Raw genomic sequence first — 20,492 nt, 5'->3', positions numbered from 1 at the left:
AAGCAGACAAACACGATCGGAATATGTCTGCGAGAACAATGCATTGCTGTATTTATCAGTAATTCTTGCTTCGATAACTCGTTTAATAATTCCATTCATATCCGATAACTGACCTGCCGTTTAGAAGGAGGCATTCAACTCTGCTGATTAAGTTTCTCTATAGACTATTTATAATTTGGACTTGCCGTTAATAAATGAACGCATTTAAAAGAAAATGTAAAAAAAAACAAATCAATCAATTGTTCTGGGCTGCTCTTTTCAGTCGATAGATATTTTAGAGATAAGATATGCTAGAGTTCAGCATCGCTTTCCCTTCGAGGCAGAAACTATCGATTTAATCAATTCTTTTTAAGCAAAATATGCACTTTAATACCATTATTCATTACTCCACTTCTTTAAACCTTCAAGCTACGCGACGGAAAGACAGGAACTTAGCATACGTATAGGTATTAGTATACGTATATGTAGTTTCTCTAATCATAAAGTTAACTGCTTAATTATTCAATCAAGAATTAAACTTCAAACTCTTTATTTAATACTAGAAGTTCAGCCCCGCTTTGTTCGGGCCTTATGTACTGTTCATAACCTTATGTGTATATGCATATATATATATAATATATATATATATATATATATATATATATATATATATATATATATATATATATATTATAAAGTTTTACTCACATTAACCTACATCTAACATTTCAAGTGTTTAGACCTAAAATTGGCAGAGGAGTTTGATAAAGTCTGCAAATGTCAACTCTTCCAACCTTGAATCCTTGCCAGCCAAATTGTTGCCTAAAAACTGATTAAAAAGATTTTCGCATGCCTGAATACCTATCATGTAAAATGTCAAATGTTTAGATCCAAAATTGGGTGAATAGTTTGATAGAGACCGCTTTTGAACTTTGACACTTTTACAGCCATATTTTCGCCCAAAAACCGATTAAAAAGCTTGCCCTATGTAGTAATACACTTAATGTAAAGTTCAAATCTTTAGACTAAAAATTACCTGAGTAATTTTGTAATGACTGCAGAGGTCTAAATTTTTTTTTAAATTTTGACATTAATTTTGACCACATAACATTTATTGGTTTGGGTTCAAATCAAATGAAAAACTTTGATCCATGTCCTAGTAACCTACATGTAAAATTCACACCCTAAATTGGAGCGGGCGTTTGGTAGAGTTTTCAATAGGTCAAATCGTTGAATTTTGACCCAATTGACAGACAGATTTCTGGCCGAAAACCGATGAAAAAGATTTTCGCGCATCTACATATTACTTATGTCAAATCTTGAGTCTGTGGATTGAAAATTGACAGAGTAGTTTAGTAGTGTAATGTACACACACAGACACATAGACAGACAGACAATTTCGCACACACACACGCACACATACACACATATATATATATGTCGTTGTTTATATTATTTGTACAAATATATGGACTCGTAAAGTTTTCTTCTCATATAAAAGTACATAAACATATTAACTATAGACGTGTGTGCATACGCCTGTATTTTCTTCCGTGAATAATGTTTTGCTCCACCTGGAGGACATGCTTTTATAGCAATTCTTGCAATTTGCCTACTTATATGTAAGGCTAGGACAACAGCATATTCTTTTCATTGTTTTCACTCCCGAGTGTCTATTCGTTGATATATTATATGCTTTTATATCGAGTGATGTGGTTCTCGGTTGATTAATGATGTCCAACTATGTGAGATATATACTTGTGAGTAAAAACAATAATAAGAATATTCTGCTGTCATAGCCCTACTTATGTGTCTGTCGGAAGTAGAAAATAAGAGAATGAATGATCATTTAACTTGCTTTCAATCTGAGATCTGTTGTAGTCCGTTGTGTCTACAAAATGCTGTCAAATTAGTGAATTACTCTGCCGGGTCGTTTTATTAATCAAGCATAAAACAACGCAAGTCAGTAACTCGGCTATTATGCTTGTAACACAGTGTAGTATCTTTCAATATATACTTAGTATATTCTGTTCGCGGTTGAAGAAGTAGTAGTTATCATAAACGACAAATTTATTTTCTGTTCCAATCGAAAATTCCTTTATTCGGGGGGGGGGGGGTTCTGCTTCCTCCCCATTAAAAAACAGTTTGTATTAATGTTTTCCCTCGTAGGAAGACAAATAAAGTTGAATACAGCGTAAGTCAATGTATTAATTCCATTCAATAAGAAGTAATAGCATAACGTGTACCTGATACATACGCATGGTCGAGGGAACATAAAAGGAAGTCGCATATCGTAACCCAAGGCGACATCATTTCGAATCGCAGTTGTGTATAAAGAAAATAATTAAATTGTTCGTGAAATTCATTCTTAGAAACAATTGTCAGGATAACATTATTGATTTTCTCAAAAATTAAACTATCACGTTAAACGACAACGGAACTGAACAAAATATACTAAAGTAAGTATCATATGACAGAGGAGACTTATTGTCCATGGTGTAAGAATGTGGTCTAGAAACAAACTAGATAGATATACTTACATTCAAAAATACTAAACTACTGTTATAAAGAATGAAACAGAAAATGATGTCATTAGTTTTTATAAACAAAAATCGTTGGCTAGTTCTCATGGAATAGGATTAACGCACCCCAACTGAAATCGAAAGTGTAAATTTGATTACACCTTTCACATTGGGTAAATCTGATCCGTTAATCAAGCAATACAAATCGTTCTAGTCGCGTAACCATACCCAAGTATATATAAACAGAAAACATGTACACACGGGCCATAAGCTGTATAAAACTTAGTATGCAGAAAGACATAATTTCATGCCTCATACGTATGATAAAGCGGAAAAAAACATCCCAATTCCTATTTTTTGTCTTCCAGTATCCTGCTTTTGTGAGCCCTACTTAAACATCACATTAACTTTTAGTTTCTTGTATAGGAAAATTGATTTGATCAGCATAAAGACTTAAACAATTGTTCCACCTGCAAATCGACTCATGAAGGATAATTTGATAATACTGCCTATATTAGCAACACATATCTGAGTGAACATTTGTCTTTGTCTTTCGAAAAAGAAAATACGTAATCTTATTAGTAGCAAATGATCTATCGCTTCCGTATTTCAAAATACGCATTCTCATCAACCTTAATATCTGGTTTAAAAATCACATTGGAAACTAGCGCAAAATTTAATCTTTAAGTACTCGTCAATAAATGATCTCGTTTCAGAATAGTATGACTTCACAGATGATCGCACCTATTTGGTAATGCCAAGAACTGTTTCAGTTAATGAAGAACAATGGAGAATATGCAGTTTTTGGCGTTTTACATATGTAATAAACCCATCAATAATAATTATGAAATATGTATCCCAGATTAAGAAATTGAACCATATTATCGGATATTCTACTATTCATTCGACCATCCTTTAACGTGAAATGTTTTTTTTTCTTTCTTTCGCTATTTGCTCTGCTTAACTATGTTTCAACTTTTACCAAGTAAGCTCTATGGGTAATTGTAGTTTCATTAAATACTTTGCACGCAAAATCTGATTCCACCATTTTGCTAATTCCTACCCTCTGATCAAAAGGAAAGTATTCCTTCCGAAACTCCTCGTATTACGCAATTTCCTTGGATTTTACTTATGCGAATAGAAATTTTACTAACTTTCTTGGATTTACATTTTACGTTATTGGATACTTTACCTTTTACCAGACTATCCATTCACATGAAATCACCTTTTTCTTTACCCTATTCCATCTGCTTCACTTTTTGTTATCAAGAATGATCTTTAACTTACTTGCAGTTTCATCAAATACTTTTGCATGGAAAATCCGATCCCGCATTTTGCTAATTCCTACCCTCTGATGAGAAGGAAAGTATTTCTTTGAAATTCCGTGGATAACGGACTATCCACTTATGTAATGTTTTCTTTTCCAATTAAATATGCTCTTAACTCTTTTTCAAAGTGTTCTAACATGTTTTATTAAATATTTGCTCTCATATATATATATATATATATATATATATATATAAGGCTGAATGTCTGTGTATGTGTGTGTGTGTGTGTCACGAAAAGGCTCCTATATAGTTGACGATTTAAAAAAAAATGATTACATATAATGATAGATGTATCTATCGCGCCTGACCTCCATAGAATGGAAATAGACACAATCTTTAATAAAGACTTTTCATATATATCTGCGTAAGTATACTTTGATAATTATGTTTCAGTTTGAAGAAATATGGTAAAATAAAATTATGGGGTGTTCGTTCGCACCTGACCTCCATAGAATGGAAATATGTCACACAGTTTAACAAGGTTTTTTAATATAGATTCACAGAATATTGTGATAAGTGTTTCAGTGTGAACAGGTATGGTATAATAAATTATGTGGTTTATCTATTTTATTTTTACTTTGGTTTTGATACCCCCAAATTCGAAGCTATCTCTTTACAACCCTACCTTTCCATAACCTATCATACTTTCATAAATCAGAGTCCATCTCCTGTAGGTTGTTTTGTAACCCAGTCAACGAGGGGTACTTTGCTAATATATATATATATATATATATATATATATATTTATATATATATATATATTATATATATATATTATATATATATATATAACGCCGAATATACAGTGTAGATTAATCGCCATATATATTTTTAAATTACTAACTAGCTCTACCTACGTATTGAACACTTTTGAAGTAAATACTTAAAGTTTACGCATAAATCTATACTTTCGCATATTAATTTTATGTGAGTAAATGAAGTAGTTATATATATATATATATATATATATATATATATATATATATATATATATATATATATATATACTTTTGCGTTCCTACTTTTTTTTCGAATTTCACTGCAATATGATGAGATTTACTGCCACGATCGCCACTGTACAAAACAAACCCACGAGAAAGATCCGTTATTAATTGACACAATTTTTTTTTTACCCGAAGACACTCTCTTCGGTTATAGCTAAACATTTCTGAAAAAAAAATAACCAGACACCCTTGGAATAGATTTGTCCTCCCGATATTGGCCGGCGGGTAATTCCTTCATCTATATTGTTATTTTTTTTTCGTTTTCTCTTTGGCTTGTTAAGTAGATGTGAGATTGAGTAGTTCGCTTGACAGTCGCTACTTGAAATTGGTTCGATATGATTGTTATTCAACCGTTCTTTATACCCATGAGCTATTCATTTTTTTATTCCACAACTAAAAATCGAATATCATTATGGTTTTCATAATGTGTTCCTGGTGACATGTACGTGTATGTCATCTTGTTAAGGAAAAAAGTAAGAAGTATATAAACTGCACGCACACACACACATACACACACACATATATACATACATACATATATGCTTGTTAATGAGATAAGTAACAAGTATATATATATATATATATATATATATATATATATGTTTGTGTCTGTCTGCGTGCGTATATATGTGCCTATGTATAACAATGCAAGAGAGTGTGAAATATTTCCGCACTTGTGCCTGTGGAAGTATTGGCTTAATGGTAAAGCACCAAACCAAGTCTTTTGAGTAATGAAATATCTCCTGGAATAGATAAATGATGGAATAAAGAGCAAAACGAAATTATGTATTTATCTAACCATGCAAGAAAGTTCGTCATTATTTCACTACATCTTTGCAGACTGATGAGTGTTAATGGCTAATGAAATTACCGCTGACATGGTTATGTACATATACAACGAATAGTGATAGGTGAGAACCTGAAGACTTATAGGAAATAACTTTAATACTTACTGTACTATTCCCCAGCGTCTAAGGTCTCTTAGTTTTTCAGGACAACCTGGCACGATGATAAATTCCCTGAAAGTAAACCGTGATTTAATATGCAAAATGATATAATAGTGACAATAGAATAAAACTTCCTCGCTATAGTCAACCTTACTTGAATTTACTATGAATGGTACCTCCCTCCAAGTGATGTCAATTCCAATTACAACTGGCTGCTTGATACTTCACCAGACTAGGTGAATTATTGTCCTGGCCCCCAGTAAAACAAAAGACCACAAGAAAGGTATGCTATGAAATGATCAGTGTAGGAGATAACACATACGTTCCCAACTTCTTTATTAATTCAGTGTTTTAAAGGTAAGGAATACCGTTAATAGAAAATTCGGATATCTATACATCTCATATAAAGATCAAATATTAACCCTCGAAAAGGGACTCTTGATTTCTGGGTTCATGCTCACACAATGTATCTGAGGTTGCGTTTACTGTGCGTTCGTTGTGCATCAGTTATTCCGCCGTATGTCTTCACTTTATGTAGTGATCAAGGTATCACCATAGCAAGAATTGAGGGAATGTTTTTTAAGAGTGTGTACGATTCAAAAAGTGTTATTCAATTACTGTAATAAACGAGTTAGATGTAATCCTGAAATCTGAAATGTCATAAGAGGCTTGGACTTAGTAACGCTAATGACTATAGTATTCTTCGCCCTTAGATGTGCACATATTTTTCACTAGCAGCACCTACAAAACCTTATTCATACAGCAACATGAATACAAACGTAGTAGAAACATAAACACATTTTGGAATACATCATTCAACAAATCAGTGATCTTCCAGATATGTGTATAGTAAGTGTTATGTGTTGTGTTAATAGTGGTTCTAACCAGACACTTGTTCGTGCGAAGATCAAGATACAAATCGTGTCAAAAGTAAGGCTTTGCGGCATAAAAGCGCCAGAGCTCAAAGACGTCTTTAAGCTGAAAGTTTATAATGCGTGAGAATCTAGAGATCGTGTTCAATGACACTATATTTGATTGAACATGGGGCCTGTTCAAATAATAAAAAATGTACATCACTGGCATAGAATAGGTGAGTCTCAAAGAAAAGAAACGCAGAGACTGGTTTATCGAAAATGATGTTGTTATTCCCACTTTATATTAGAAAAGAAGATAAACTTCTTTAGGCTGAATCAACCCATTAACAAAAGTAAAGGACAGTTCAATTAAGCAAAAAGAAAATTGCAATTCACGCTTCGTCAGATTAAGAGGTTGGCTCAGTTGTCTGCAGAAAAACGAAAGGATGTTTATAATAAGGACACAAAAGATTTCTAGAACAAGATCAAGCAAGTGTATAAACCACATGCTTTATTAATAGTGCTTTAAATTATAAAACTGATTCGGTTTTGATCAAGGATACAAACGATATTATGGCGCAAAGGAAGGACCATTTTACAGATCTGTTTGATAATCCATTTTTATAGATCTTTTCGAAAATTTATCTGTTATAAATGAAGCAGTGATTTCAAGTTTGGCGCCCCACAATATTATTGTGGAAAGATTAGATTAATTGATATATAATTATAATTCACAAGATTAAGTGAACCATCAAAGAAAATCAATTCTATAAAAGCACCAGGTTTTGATTGGAATACTAGTAAAACAGTTGTTGCTCTTTGGCAATTAATATATTTCAACTGCAGAGCGCTAGAAATATTTGTCGTGTAGTGTTTCATTAAAGATGAGGTAATTCCTGAAACTACTGTATTTTCAGAAATGGCTGGTACAGGACATGATTTTTTTTTCAGTTAACTAATTAATTGGAAAATACAAGGCGCAACGTATCGTTGTACCAATTTTTCATGACCTGGCCGAAACTTTCGGCACCGTCAATCGCGACGCACTTTGGATTATTGTCGACACACATTCTTTCTGCTTTGTGAAGATGTTGAAGGAGTTGCATCAGAACATGGAGTGAATGCACATTAATGGTTTATTGTCTAAACCAATATCAGTAGACAATAGAATAAAACAGCTTAACATACCAGCACCAACGCTTTTTTTCAATTTACTTTACCACGATTCTTATTTGTTCTTTTATTTGCAGCACTGTTGTTTTTTGTGTGTAGGTTTTTTTATGTTTGAGTGCAAATTCTAAAACTTTCCACGCTATATTCATGACTTATTTTATGCGGATGGCGCAGATCATGTTTCCCACGCAGGAGAGAACATCAAGATTAAATGGATAAATTTACAAATGTTTGGCCCGCTTCCGTTTAAGTTACCGCTATGTATTAACCTCTAACGGGCGAGCCATAAATGGAAACAACTGTGCTCATTGATGGGAGAATTTCGAAGTTCCTTGATACCTTAAAATATTTTGGTAGTCGAAATGGAGCCTTAGATGACCTAATAACTCACATGAAACCCAGGAAAACTCTGTTTTCGTTAAACTTGTAAAAATGTCTGGCCGAATGAAGGAATTCGTGCGGAGACAAAACTAGTATGTAATAGGCATGTGACTTGACTTGTATTAACTATGCATCAGTAAGATGCACCACATAATAAAAGAATATTAAAGCCCTCCAAGGCTTATCTCTTAAATACTTAACATCAGCTGGAAGACTTTTATTCCTGATACTAGCGTCCTTGAACAATCCAATATCTGTAGCAAAGAACGAAATAATCAAATCCATTTTATTGGACAATTAAACATTCAAAGGGAAACAAATAAATTGCTTTATAGTTGACTTTCCAAAAGAAAGACCCCAACTGCAGCAGCAGCAACCTACAAAAATGTTTAAAAAGGCGCAAACAAAATACACGCACTTTGCAAGAAGTTGATGTGGATAACTAAAAAGTTCAAACTGAATCGATATACATGATGGAAACTTGAAAAAGTTTAAGAAAATGCGTGTAAAGCAGGCAGTATTAAAACGTACGTTTAGAATTTTTATTTCTTTCTGATATTCAACAAAAGCTTAAATTCTCAATTTGTTGCACATTTCAGCTACTTATAGCTGGCTTGTTTTATTATATGCAGTAAAACAAAACGTTGTAAAAGACCGAAATTTCATGCCACCCAGACAAATATTATTGTAAAACATGTACATAATAAATATATCGGCAAGTTGTTTAAAGACAATCAAGCTCTTTAAAGACATTCAAAATTGCAGAACTAATTCTTTCTTCATATCTACTAAAAACGCACGAGTCCCCATGCCATATTTGTAAACGATTATGAAAGTAGGAATATAGACTAAAATACCATCTACGTCCACATGGACGTTCGACACCAACATGAATAGATGGCAACATTATGTCAAGAAATGGTATATATATATATATATATATATATATATATATATATATATATATATATATATATAATTTGAGGTTGCTCTTTTCCAAAAGTAGGGTAAGCAATGAAGTATAACGAGGTTAGTACAAGAGTTCTTACTACGGAAGTAGAGAAGCTTACGTTTTTAATTTGTCTTTACATATACAGTAATTTGTTGCTACACAGTCATGATCATGTTTCGGTATCGAATATTTAGTAACTAGAGATTTCTTCAGGCAATCACGGTTATTTAAATTAAATTGCTGGTTTCCTCCATAAATTACAAGTCCCAATTAATGAAAAGGTTTTGTACAGTTATGGCAATGCCAGAATACTTGTCATTTATATTAAGTAATTATAGACAATAGGAAAACATGGGGAATAAAAAAGATACTGTACTCAGGTTTAAAATAATAATAATAATAATAATAATAATAATAATAATAATAATAATAATAATAATAATAATAATAAATGCTGGTGTTGGCAGAGACTGGCGCCATAACAAATAGTTGTGAAAGGAGGATAGTGGAAATAGAGAGTGAAAGCTTTAATCAGATCTTTACTGAATACAAACGAAGGAAACCGGAACCTCGCGAAGACATTTTGACACCCAAATTCAGTGTAGAGTAATGGTTAATATGAGGGAGAAGTAAATGGTAAACGATTGTTGTGATAATGCAAAGCCACTCGAAAACTTATTGAAAGAGCTGTAAGTACTAGAAATCGGGGAGATTTTTCTTGCTTCCAAAATTACAGGGAAGCATACCGGTTATTTTGAGTGTGTAATCTGTGATAATGGCTACTGTCACTGAAAGTCCTAGTGAGCGCACATAACAACAGCAACAACAGCAACAATAATAGCAACAACAACAACAACAACAACAACAGCAACAATAATAATAATAATAATAACAATAATAACAATAACAACAACAGCAATAATAATAATAATAATAATAATAATAATAAATGTTTATGTATTCATACATATTCATTTTATTACTGTGGACAACGACGTAAAGCGAGTTTGCATTTGAACAAGAACAAATTAACTGCTGAATCTTGATTATTCCTTTGTTTACTTTTTTATATCGTTTCTCTACCTTCTTTAATCGCTCTTTCTTTGAGAAAGACACGCCCACTTACGCAAATCCTGCATTTCCTGTAAAACGATTTGAATAGTCTGAAAGTTAAGTTTTATTTACGCTTGAAATAAACAAGGAAATGCATGAGTATAAAGCATGTGGTGATAACATGTGACCAAATTATACCCTATATATATATATATATATATATATATATGTGCATATATATATATATATATATATATATTCATGTGCGTGTGTGTGTGTGTGTGCAGGGAGGTGTGTGCATTGGGTTTAACGGTTACCCACATTTTGAAAGATAGCTGTGTTTTTAATTTTGTACAAATAAAAACTACAACAACGCTGATTAAATTACTAAAATTCACGTAAAATAATTTTGTTTTAATAGATTTTAAAACTTATCTCTTGCATATGTCGGTGTTGTCTATAATATTACACACATAAAAACACATACGCACACGCACACACAAACACATACACATATACGCGCACACACACACACACACACATATATATATATATATATATAATCTTTCATACAAATTAACATAGAGCGTGGTTTACCCTTTCTTGTGAAATTAGCCTAGTTGAAAAGAGCATTTTATTAAAGGATTATGATATTAAACTTCAGTAAAATAATTGTTGCACAAACATAAAAAAATTATCACAAGAGTAATATCAATAATAATAATAATAATAATAATAATAATAATAATAATAATAATAATAATAATAATCTATTCATCTATATATCTATGAAAATGAGAATGTGTGTGCCTGTATGAGGATACTTCTGGGGCTATAGACTCAAAGATTTTTTGATCTACACACTTGCAATTTTGTATATAGTATAATCAGACATGTGGTAAACTTTCCAATCAATGTTCATCCTTAAAACACGACTGCTACGGTGTCAACATTGAAAAATTGGAACGTGCGGATCGTAAGACTTTTTTGTGCTTTCAACTGTTTTTTCGAATGCGCGGTCGTGAAAACTGACAGAATAAGAAATTTGGAAAACACTTTGAAAATTGCATGTCCAGCTGGTGTAATGATTATCATTCTAGATTTTAGTATTATTATTTTTCTTTACTTACAAGAAGTGAACGATTTAGAAGAAACGTAATACTGCATGCACATATTTCAGTTTCTGTCCGTTTTTTTTTTTTTTACTTAATTTTTCTAAAGGAATCTAACATACTTTAAATACCGGGCAGGGCCAGATACTTCTGTTAGAAAAGTGAGAATGGGTGTGTGAGGACGCTGCTCAATCTATATACTCAGCACATTGTTGATCTACAGAATTGAAATTTTCCATCAAACATGTGGAAAACATTCTACCGGTTTTCATCCGAAAAAAAAATCGGGCTGCTAAGAGGTCAAATTTGAAAAATTGCTACGTGTGCCTATATTTGGTTTTTAACTGTTTACTAACTGTTTCACAGAAGCGCATGCGCCGCCGTGAAACATGACAGCTTCTGTATGTTAAGGTGAAGTATGTTTCAAAATAGTTTGTAAACTTCTTGTCAAGCTGCTCATGGTTATTGTACTTTAGGTCTTGGTTTCGATCGTAGCTCGAGTGTTTTTTTCTATTTACAAATTGTCTAGAATAAGCATAATACTCGAATACACATGTCTTATTTGCTGTATGAATTAAAATATACCATTTATGCGTATTTTATGACCGGGCCACGCCAGGCGGCTTGCTAGTAAGGTGAAAAAGATGGACAAATAAAGGCACACATATATTTCTATTAGTTTGTCAGTTTCACATTTTCTGAGAAACTACTTGGCTGAACGAGCTGAAATTGTGCATGGATCTTTGTTATTGTAAGGTGCAGGGGAGCAAAATATTATGATACCACTTCGATGCAGATTTAAGGATCGATAAGGATTAGTATTTGATGCAAAAATAAGCGCATATTTACCCATATGTAGACATTCATTTAGCATAAGGTATCCATTCTGCCATTACGCTATAATTTGGTCCGTTTTAATGGAAAACATGTCTAAACCCTTTGTATCACTTTATTGCCGGTCAATATTTTTTTAAATTTTGAAATTGCTATGAAACGCAGAGAAGTGAAATTTGGTATATTGGAAGAACATAACAAGGTATCATATTTCCTAATTTTTGTGGAATTTGAACAAATTTTCGAAAGTCATGCTAATTTTTATATTGTCTGGGAATTTTAAGTGTGTATAACTTGATTGCAAGTGTTTAAAATGTATATTTTCTGTAATAAAACAATATTCTAACTTCATATTTCTATTTATATGAAATAAAGATAATATCCAGTAATAATATTAACCAAACAACAAGAACGAATTGTACATTATTTTGTTTAAAGAAATATTTATCAACATATCCGCCATGCTTCAAAATAATTTTGCATAGCCTCTTGTTAATTGATGACGTCAATTGGCAGATTTAAGATGATGTGATGTTATAGGAAACTTCCGAAATCTTACCCCAAAGGTCATCCGTCGACGAAAATTGAACACCTCCTTCATAAACTTTCATCTTTATTATTGACCAGAGCCGCTCAATTGGATTTATATTTGGAGAACAATGTGGCCATTTCATTGCATTTTTTTCACTTATGCCTAATGACGTAACTTAATATTTTGTGGCCTTGGCTGAGTAAGATGGCGCATTGTCGTGCAAACAATCAATTTGCATTGACGCGCCAAGTCATGGTGACAAATGCTCATTTGAAAATAAAATATTACTGGCTTGTCAGTATAACACCTTCTGACACTCGGAATGATCTAATTAGTTCATCGCAGATTATTCCAGCCTAAAACAAGACACCCCCATCTCCCTGTTAACGATAGAATCGATGAGGAGTAGGGAATCGAAGAGGACTCCAAACTTTGGCCCACCTATCTGATCCATCAAGGGTTTCCCTGACCTCATCGGTGAAATAAACGTCTTCAATGCTGTTTTTTTATGTATTTCTGAGCCTAAGCGAAAGGTTTTTCATTATGAGGTTGGTTAAAACAGATCTTACTCTGGGCTTAATGCTTCTTCCAATTTCGTTAAAGACATTGTAGTGTGCCTTTCTGGACAAGGATGATCTTTCAGCCTTGTGTAATATATCAACACTGGTGCTACTTGATTGTTTGATAAGTTTACGGCAAATTCTTCTTACATCACGACCAATTACTGACTTTATAATGTTTTTGTCTTTCCTTGGTTTGATGTTTGGATTTTCAACGAATGAATACATTGTTCTTCGATATCTGTCAAGCTCCCCAGCTAGATATACGAGTGATAAATCTTCTGCAAAGCCTGGAAAAACACTTTTCTTTTCACTAGCTGTCAATCGACCCTTTCTGTGCATTATTTACAAAATTACAAGAAAATAGAAAGATTAGCATAAGTTTCAAAATATATGTTCAAATTCCACAAACATCAGGGAAATAAGGGTGTTGTGATGTGCTTCCGGTCTACTAAATTTCACTTCTCTGCGCTTTATAGCAATTACAAAATGTAAAAAATATTGACCTGCAATAAAGCGATACACAAGGTTTAGTTATTTATATTTCACTGATTACATGCACCAACTTTTGTGCCATCTGTTGTAATTCGAATGTAATATAATATATTATGAGTGTATGCACTGATTTTAACCTTTCGTTTTGTTTTGTATTTTTCAGGTAAGAGATTCTTCGATAAAGATTTGATGTCACACTACCCAATTCTTCAGGTCAGAGGTTTCCTTACTCCGTTATTTGGGTTCGTTTTCAGTGCTCGAAGGAATCGTAGCGATGTCATTACTATTGCAAGACTATGAAATAACTCGTGGAGTTTATTTATTTGATGAATTGCTTCGAAAAATTTTACTGCGTGAAAGAGACTAAACATTCACAGCTTTATTTCACTCTTTATTTCAAGCCCCTCGCAAAAAAATATGCAATTAAAATAAGCCTCTCGCAAAGATATACAATTTTAAACACAGACGTTTGATTTTTTTAAATCTTATAATCTTAATAATGCCTTTAAAGGGATTATAGGAAGCGGTCTTCTTAACGTATGTAACGTATGTTTATTCGCAAAAAAAAAATACAAAATAACTTCAACTGTCTTTGCTTTGTTATAATGGCAATTATTATTTATTTCCTTGTGTGAAAATAAAGGGCCTCACCTAAGTGATTAATTTTTTCAACGTCATCCACGACCGGAACGGTATTTCGGAATTTATGACAATTATGTCCAAGTACAGCTAATAGATTTTTTATTTCTTGATGAAAGTAATATATATATATATATATATATATATATATATATATATATATATATATATATATATATACTTATTATGTCTTGTAAGACGAATGCCACTCCCTCAGACACTTAAAAGTCCATTAGCCCAAAAATGACTTTCATCGCCACAGAACCATTTTAATAGGCAAATGTCTGAGGGAGTATCTATACACAGATCATGTTACAGAGTATTAGCTTTGTACGACAGCTAAGTCTGTCTCTCAGTTCAAAATGTTGAGATCCAGCAACAAGCAAGAGCAAGATAGCCAGCAACAAGTTAAACTGCAGACAAGCTTAATGCGGGTACTGGTCTCCCGCTTTATTGTGTTTTTAAATCATAGATTTGCTTCTCCTAGAAAGGTTGCCTTCACCACGGCTTATGGGAGCCCTCTCCACTCCAACACACATATACATACACACAAACACACACGGTGCTAGTTGGCCGTTGATCCCGGAAAAGGGTTCATTTGCCGTTTGGAAGGTCTTGTTTTTAATCATTCAGGGAGACTAGCCGCGCTACTCACCGAACAAGTCTGGTGGGGGAACCAGTTTGGTCGCCGGTGACCCGACCATGAGGCAGGTACTACTGGGTTACATAGTACCAGTAGTATATGACATGACCTGATATACTTATATGGATATATATAGTCGCACATATATACATGTTTGTGTAAGTACGTATTGTCTTTATGTATGGTGCTCCGTATGTATCATTAAATTATCACAGTACTAACATTACCCAATACCTATAAATATTCGGACTGTATCATTAAACATTCCGGGAAGAATTTGCTTATGTAGATGTTGGTAAATTAATTTAGAATTTACAGGAGGCAGCGTTATGCGGCACTGTAGGGTATTGCTCGTAAAATCAATATAGGTCTAAGCTTTAATATTGCTAAGTAAGTTGCATTCTTGCAGAAGACATTTAAACTAAGAGATAATATTGATTCTCTATAATTTTTAAGGGTTGAGAAGAGTAGTTTTACTAAACAATTTTGAATCTTGAAGTTCTAAAAATAAATAAACTGTTTAATTCTATTATTTTTTAATTTGTGTTTTTTAAGGCTCGAAAGTCACTTTAGGATAAATGTTAAGTGTTCGGTAGATTATAAGAAAACATTATCTTTAATGGTAGAACTGGAGTGGTGATATATATTATAAGAGGACGGATTATTAGAAAATTGTTCAACTGAGATTTAAAGATGAGCATGTTATGGTCAAACTGGAAGTACGCACACATTCTTGAGTTCTACATACAAACAGTAATAGGAAAGAAACTCTGTTCATTGAATTTTAGTTTAGATTAAAACGCAGATAGAGAGTGAGGAAAGTTGTTCGCTGATGTTGTGCATGTGAGAGTATTTGTTGTGAACGCTTTACTAACAGGGACCATAGATTGAAGCTCAGTCGGGCACATTCGAAAAATTACGATAGAGCAAAGACATATTCGCAAGGTCTCTTTTGTTAGAAAGAGAAATAGGGAGGCGATAAAATCGTCGCCCAGGAAAATTGTACTCGGCCAATACAACATGGGCTGTTCTTATCAGCTTTAGCCTAAATGTCCTAACAGTTCTTCATCTTAGGGCATATCTGACACCTGTACTCCATCGGGAATTAGATACTTTCAAAAACATAGTAAAAATATTGTTGTAATGCAAGCTAAAAATATCAGATGATCCCAATTACTAATAGACATTTCTTAATAATCACTATAATTACAAATTAATGATTATAGTTGAATATTGTAAAAAAAATATGCATATATATATATACATATATATATATATATATATATATATATATATATATATATATATATATATATATATATATACACGCCTTTGTGTAAATGCCACCGGCCGAAAACGGAAAACATGATGTATTTGCCTTTAATATCTAGGATTCCTAGCAACATATGAAAAATAATAATGAATAACTCACATCTTGTTGGGTTCAAGATAATCGTTTTCTCATTAAACTATTTAGCAATACAAACGAATATAAAAAAATAACACGTTTTGTTAAACCAAATATAATAGATTTTTATTATTATAGATGATGAATTTCAATGGAATTTTACAAATCAAACTCAATAGAATAAGGGAAGAATAACCACAATGCAATTCTGATGTAAGCGATGCAATAAAATGAGAACGAAACAATAACAAAAATATCGTACATGTATAGTATAACAAAATTATGAAAATTATCTAACAAGCGAAAGAGAGTGGGAATTGAATTGTGAGGAAATCAATATTATTTAGCTGTACGAAGACAAATTAAAAGAACAAAAATTATACCAGGTCATGAAATCTTATGAGATATATAGAGAGATAATTACCTCTCTCTTCTGCTTTACTTTCTTTTATATTCCTGTCACTTCTCCTCTCTCCTATGTTTTTATACATGTCTATTTCTTCTCTTTCTAAACGTCTATTTTGGCCATTACTCGTTGCGAAATCTTTTCAACTTTCAGACGATACGTTATCGATTCGTTACAGTCCTTTCGTAAATCTTGTATTCTTCATGTATGATAATAGACAGTTTATCCTAGCTGGCATGAGAGCGTAAAGTCCTGGTATTTGCGTATTTCTTCGTGGTATGCTGGAATGAGTAAAACAGCTGGCACATATCTGCCTTGGCTGCAGCACGACGCAGAGTGAATATATCTCGAACAAGAGTATTTAGCTATATGACGACAATTTCGTATTTTTTATTAAAGCTCGGACTGAGTCAAACAGTCTTATACATCTGATTGATATATGACGATAGAGGATAATATTATTCTTCATAGCTTATACAAGTGTCGCTACATTTCGATTATCTTTGCATGGACGATTTGAGCGCACGGCATGTAGGCTGCTATGCCGTGGGTTCTCACTTGTGCCTAACTGAATGAAACGTCTGATTGTATACGAATGTCGTGGACACTGGCCACGTGTAGAATAATTCTAGTAAGAATTTTATGTCGTGGGTAGTTGCATACTAAACATATATTTCATTCCCGCCTCTTTTAAATTAACCAATCCTCAGCATTCTTTCAATTGGCTGAGGTCTCTGATATTGTATGTTGCTATATGATTCAGCATTTTTACTTTTGGGGAGAGATATGGAAATTAGATTAACAGCTGACTGGCTATCGATCGCACGCACGGGTAGAGGCTTGAGGTCGCATGCTAGTAGGAGCGTCAATCTATTCCTGGCTTAGTATCTGGTTACTAATATACTGGCTTTTCTATACTACATATTAGAATATGTAGATATACATTTATATATGCACATATATATGTACGTTTATATATATATACATACATATATATATATGGGTGTGTGTATGTGTGTATGCACCTGACTCCGTTTAAATTATATGAATGACAAACGAAAACAGTGTAGTAAATATCTGATGATTGTCTTACTTCGACTAATTATCCGATTACCTTGTCATATGATATCTTTGTTCTAGACACGTCAATTTCGGATAAAACGCAAATATTTATGTAGTAGCGCACGAAAGGCTGATGTACAGACAGATGAATATAAAGAAAGGCTGTCATATATATGTATATATATATATATATATATATATATATATATATATATATATAATTAAATTGCATCGATTTGATAGCCGTATGTAATTTTTCTATTAAAATGTGTGGTAGCAATATATTATTGAAAAAAAAGTTGAAAGAAAAAAACTTTGTTGTTCAGTGTGATGTACCTTGGAATAAAAGAATATATGATATCCATTAAAATTGTAGCAGTTGAAAAATCTAATTACGTTATAGTCATTTTCCCTTCTATCGTTTTTATTTTTCTATATCTTTTCCCATCTCGAGATTATAGTATTGGTGCATTTATCGCATTCAATATTATCTCTAACAGAGTATTCATATGCCCCGTTTTTTTGGTTACCCATACTACTATTAACTGTAATTAAAAATTAAAAAAGAGGGTAACATGAGCGTGAGTGACAGAGATTTCACAACAATAACAGTAAGTTCCCTCTCACTCCCTTTCATCTAAAAATATGTTTTCAAGAATATTCATCATTTTTATAATCCATTATTTTTTCACTTTTAGAGTAAATTATATTAACTTAAACAGACAGAAAGTTTGGAAATGAAGTCTGCCAGGGAATTTTTGTTTGGATCTAACTACGGAAAAGAACAAAAAACATTGTAGTTTTAAATAGACGAAATTTTGCTATTAATGTGTTTCAAAAGAAAACTAGAAATTGAAGCCTAGTGAAACATTTATTAATATCGATAAAGTAAGGAAACACTAGCAAAATCACTTTTGTGAGAAAGTATGTAAACGAAAAGAACATATTTGGCAATAATTTGAATACGATTTTTTAAATAGAACTAAACCGTTACAGACCGATCATAAACTGAAAATAAAACCACTATTAATTATTATTTTTATGTACTCGTTTTTTTCAAGGCACAACCGTAACTCTATGATAAAGCTAAGGTTTGTCGGTACTCATGCAAAGAGTGATCCTTGCTGAAATATTAATGTTATTATTTAAAAAATCATTTTTAACATGGGTAGGGGAGGGTGTTTATTACCTATTCTGTAATTCAACCTTACAATTGAATAAAAAAGCATATGATAACACTTTGGAAATACGATTTGAAAAATAGCGCGGATCACGCTCTGCATTAGCACCGGTTTGTCTGTTGAATGTTTAGATAATACCGTGAGAATCATTAACGATGATGTAATCTGGGCAGGATGTTATTAGTTAAGAAGACAATGCATTGTGGATTTTTACAGACAGTTCTTAGAAATTAACTCAATGAAGTTCTTTTTGAGTTCCGGCATGCTGTTGGGAAAAAAACACTATTTACAATGGTTGTAGTTTGAAGAATTTGGCTATGAATGTGTTACATGATGTATCTCCGAAAAATAGGAAAATGCCGATAAAATAGTGAAATGCGAGCAATTGTTTCCCACAAAGAGATGGGGTTGGAAAGAAATTTTCTAATATAAACCCCGTTTGAGTACACACAGAAAAAAAACAATAAACAATTTTCAGTACTTGTAGATATATGAGATTTTACATTCATGTCTGTGGTGATGTTTGGAATGATAGAGTCTAAAATTCTTATAAACAAAACGGACAGAAATATAAGTTTCCTTGATTATATACAATTATTAAATACAGATAGGCACTGTGTTACTTTTAATAAATAACACGTTATAACAGGGTAATAAATAACTTTCAGAATTTTTAAAATAGAGAAATCATAATTGGTATTATTTTGAATTACTAATCTGATATTCGGCATTATGTTCACCATGTTTCAGATTATGTAGCCGTCAAACTGCTACATGTCTGTCTTATTGACCTTTGGAATCTTCATGCTTATATCATGAATCTGTACGAGAATTTAAACAAAAACGTTTGCTTAATCTACAGAATAAAGCGTTATGTTCGAAATTTTGTGCAGATTTCCAAGTTCCACGCAAAGATTTCCGAGCTTGACCAGACTTTTATGGAAACGATCGGAGGAGGCATTCATCAAAATTTGGAAAAAAATAACATCCAAAATGAGTAAAATATTCAGAATAACCGTGAAAAAATACAATACATCGGCAATAGTCAAGGGCGATATCAAAACAAACTTTTAATCACTTACAACACCAAAATGTAGGGAAAAGTGCCACCCATTTCACTGGGATGACATGCATCTCATTGATCCTTACTTAATAATGTATATGTATAAGCAATGTTGCATAATGTTCAATTTTTAAAGTTTTGATTTCGAAAATTATTGAACATTGGCCTACCCCGTTGTAACAAATATTCTCACCATTAACTAAAATAAACAATTAAATCAAAACAATTCTTAACCTTAAAACTAAAAAAAGGGACATAGACATTCAAATACTAGATGAAATAATGCATGGCCAATTTTCAAGTTTAAAATTATTTCTTCCGAGTAACATCGTTTTTTTTTTTTATTTATTACAATAGATAGAGA

The sequence above is a fragment of the Euprymna scolopes genome, chromosome 13, assembly GCF_053919585.1.
Source record: "Euprymna scolopes isolate OS-2025 chromosome 13, ASM5391958v1, whole genome shotgun sequence".
NCBI lineage: Eukaryota > Metazoa > Mollusca > Cephalopoda > Sepiida > Sepiolidae > Euprymna > Euprymna scolopes.
This window is presented reverse-complemented; position numbering follows the sequence as displayed.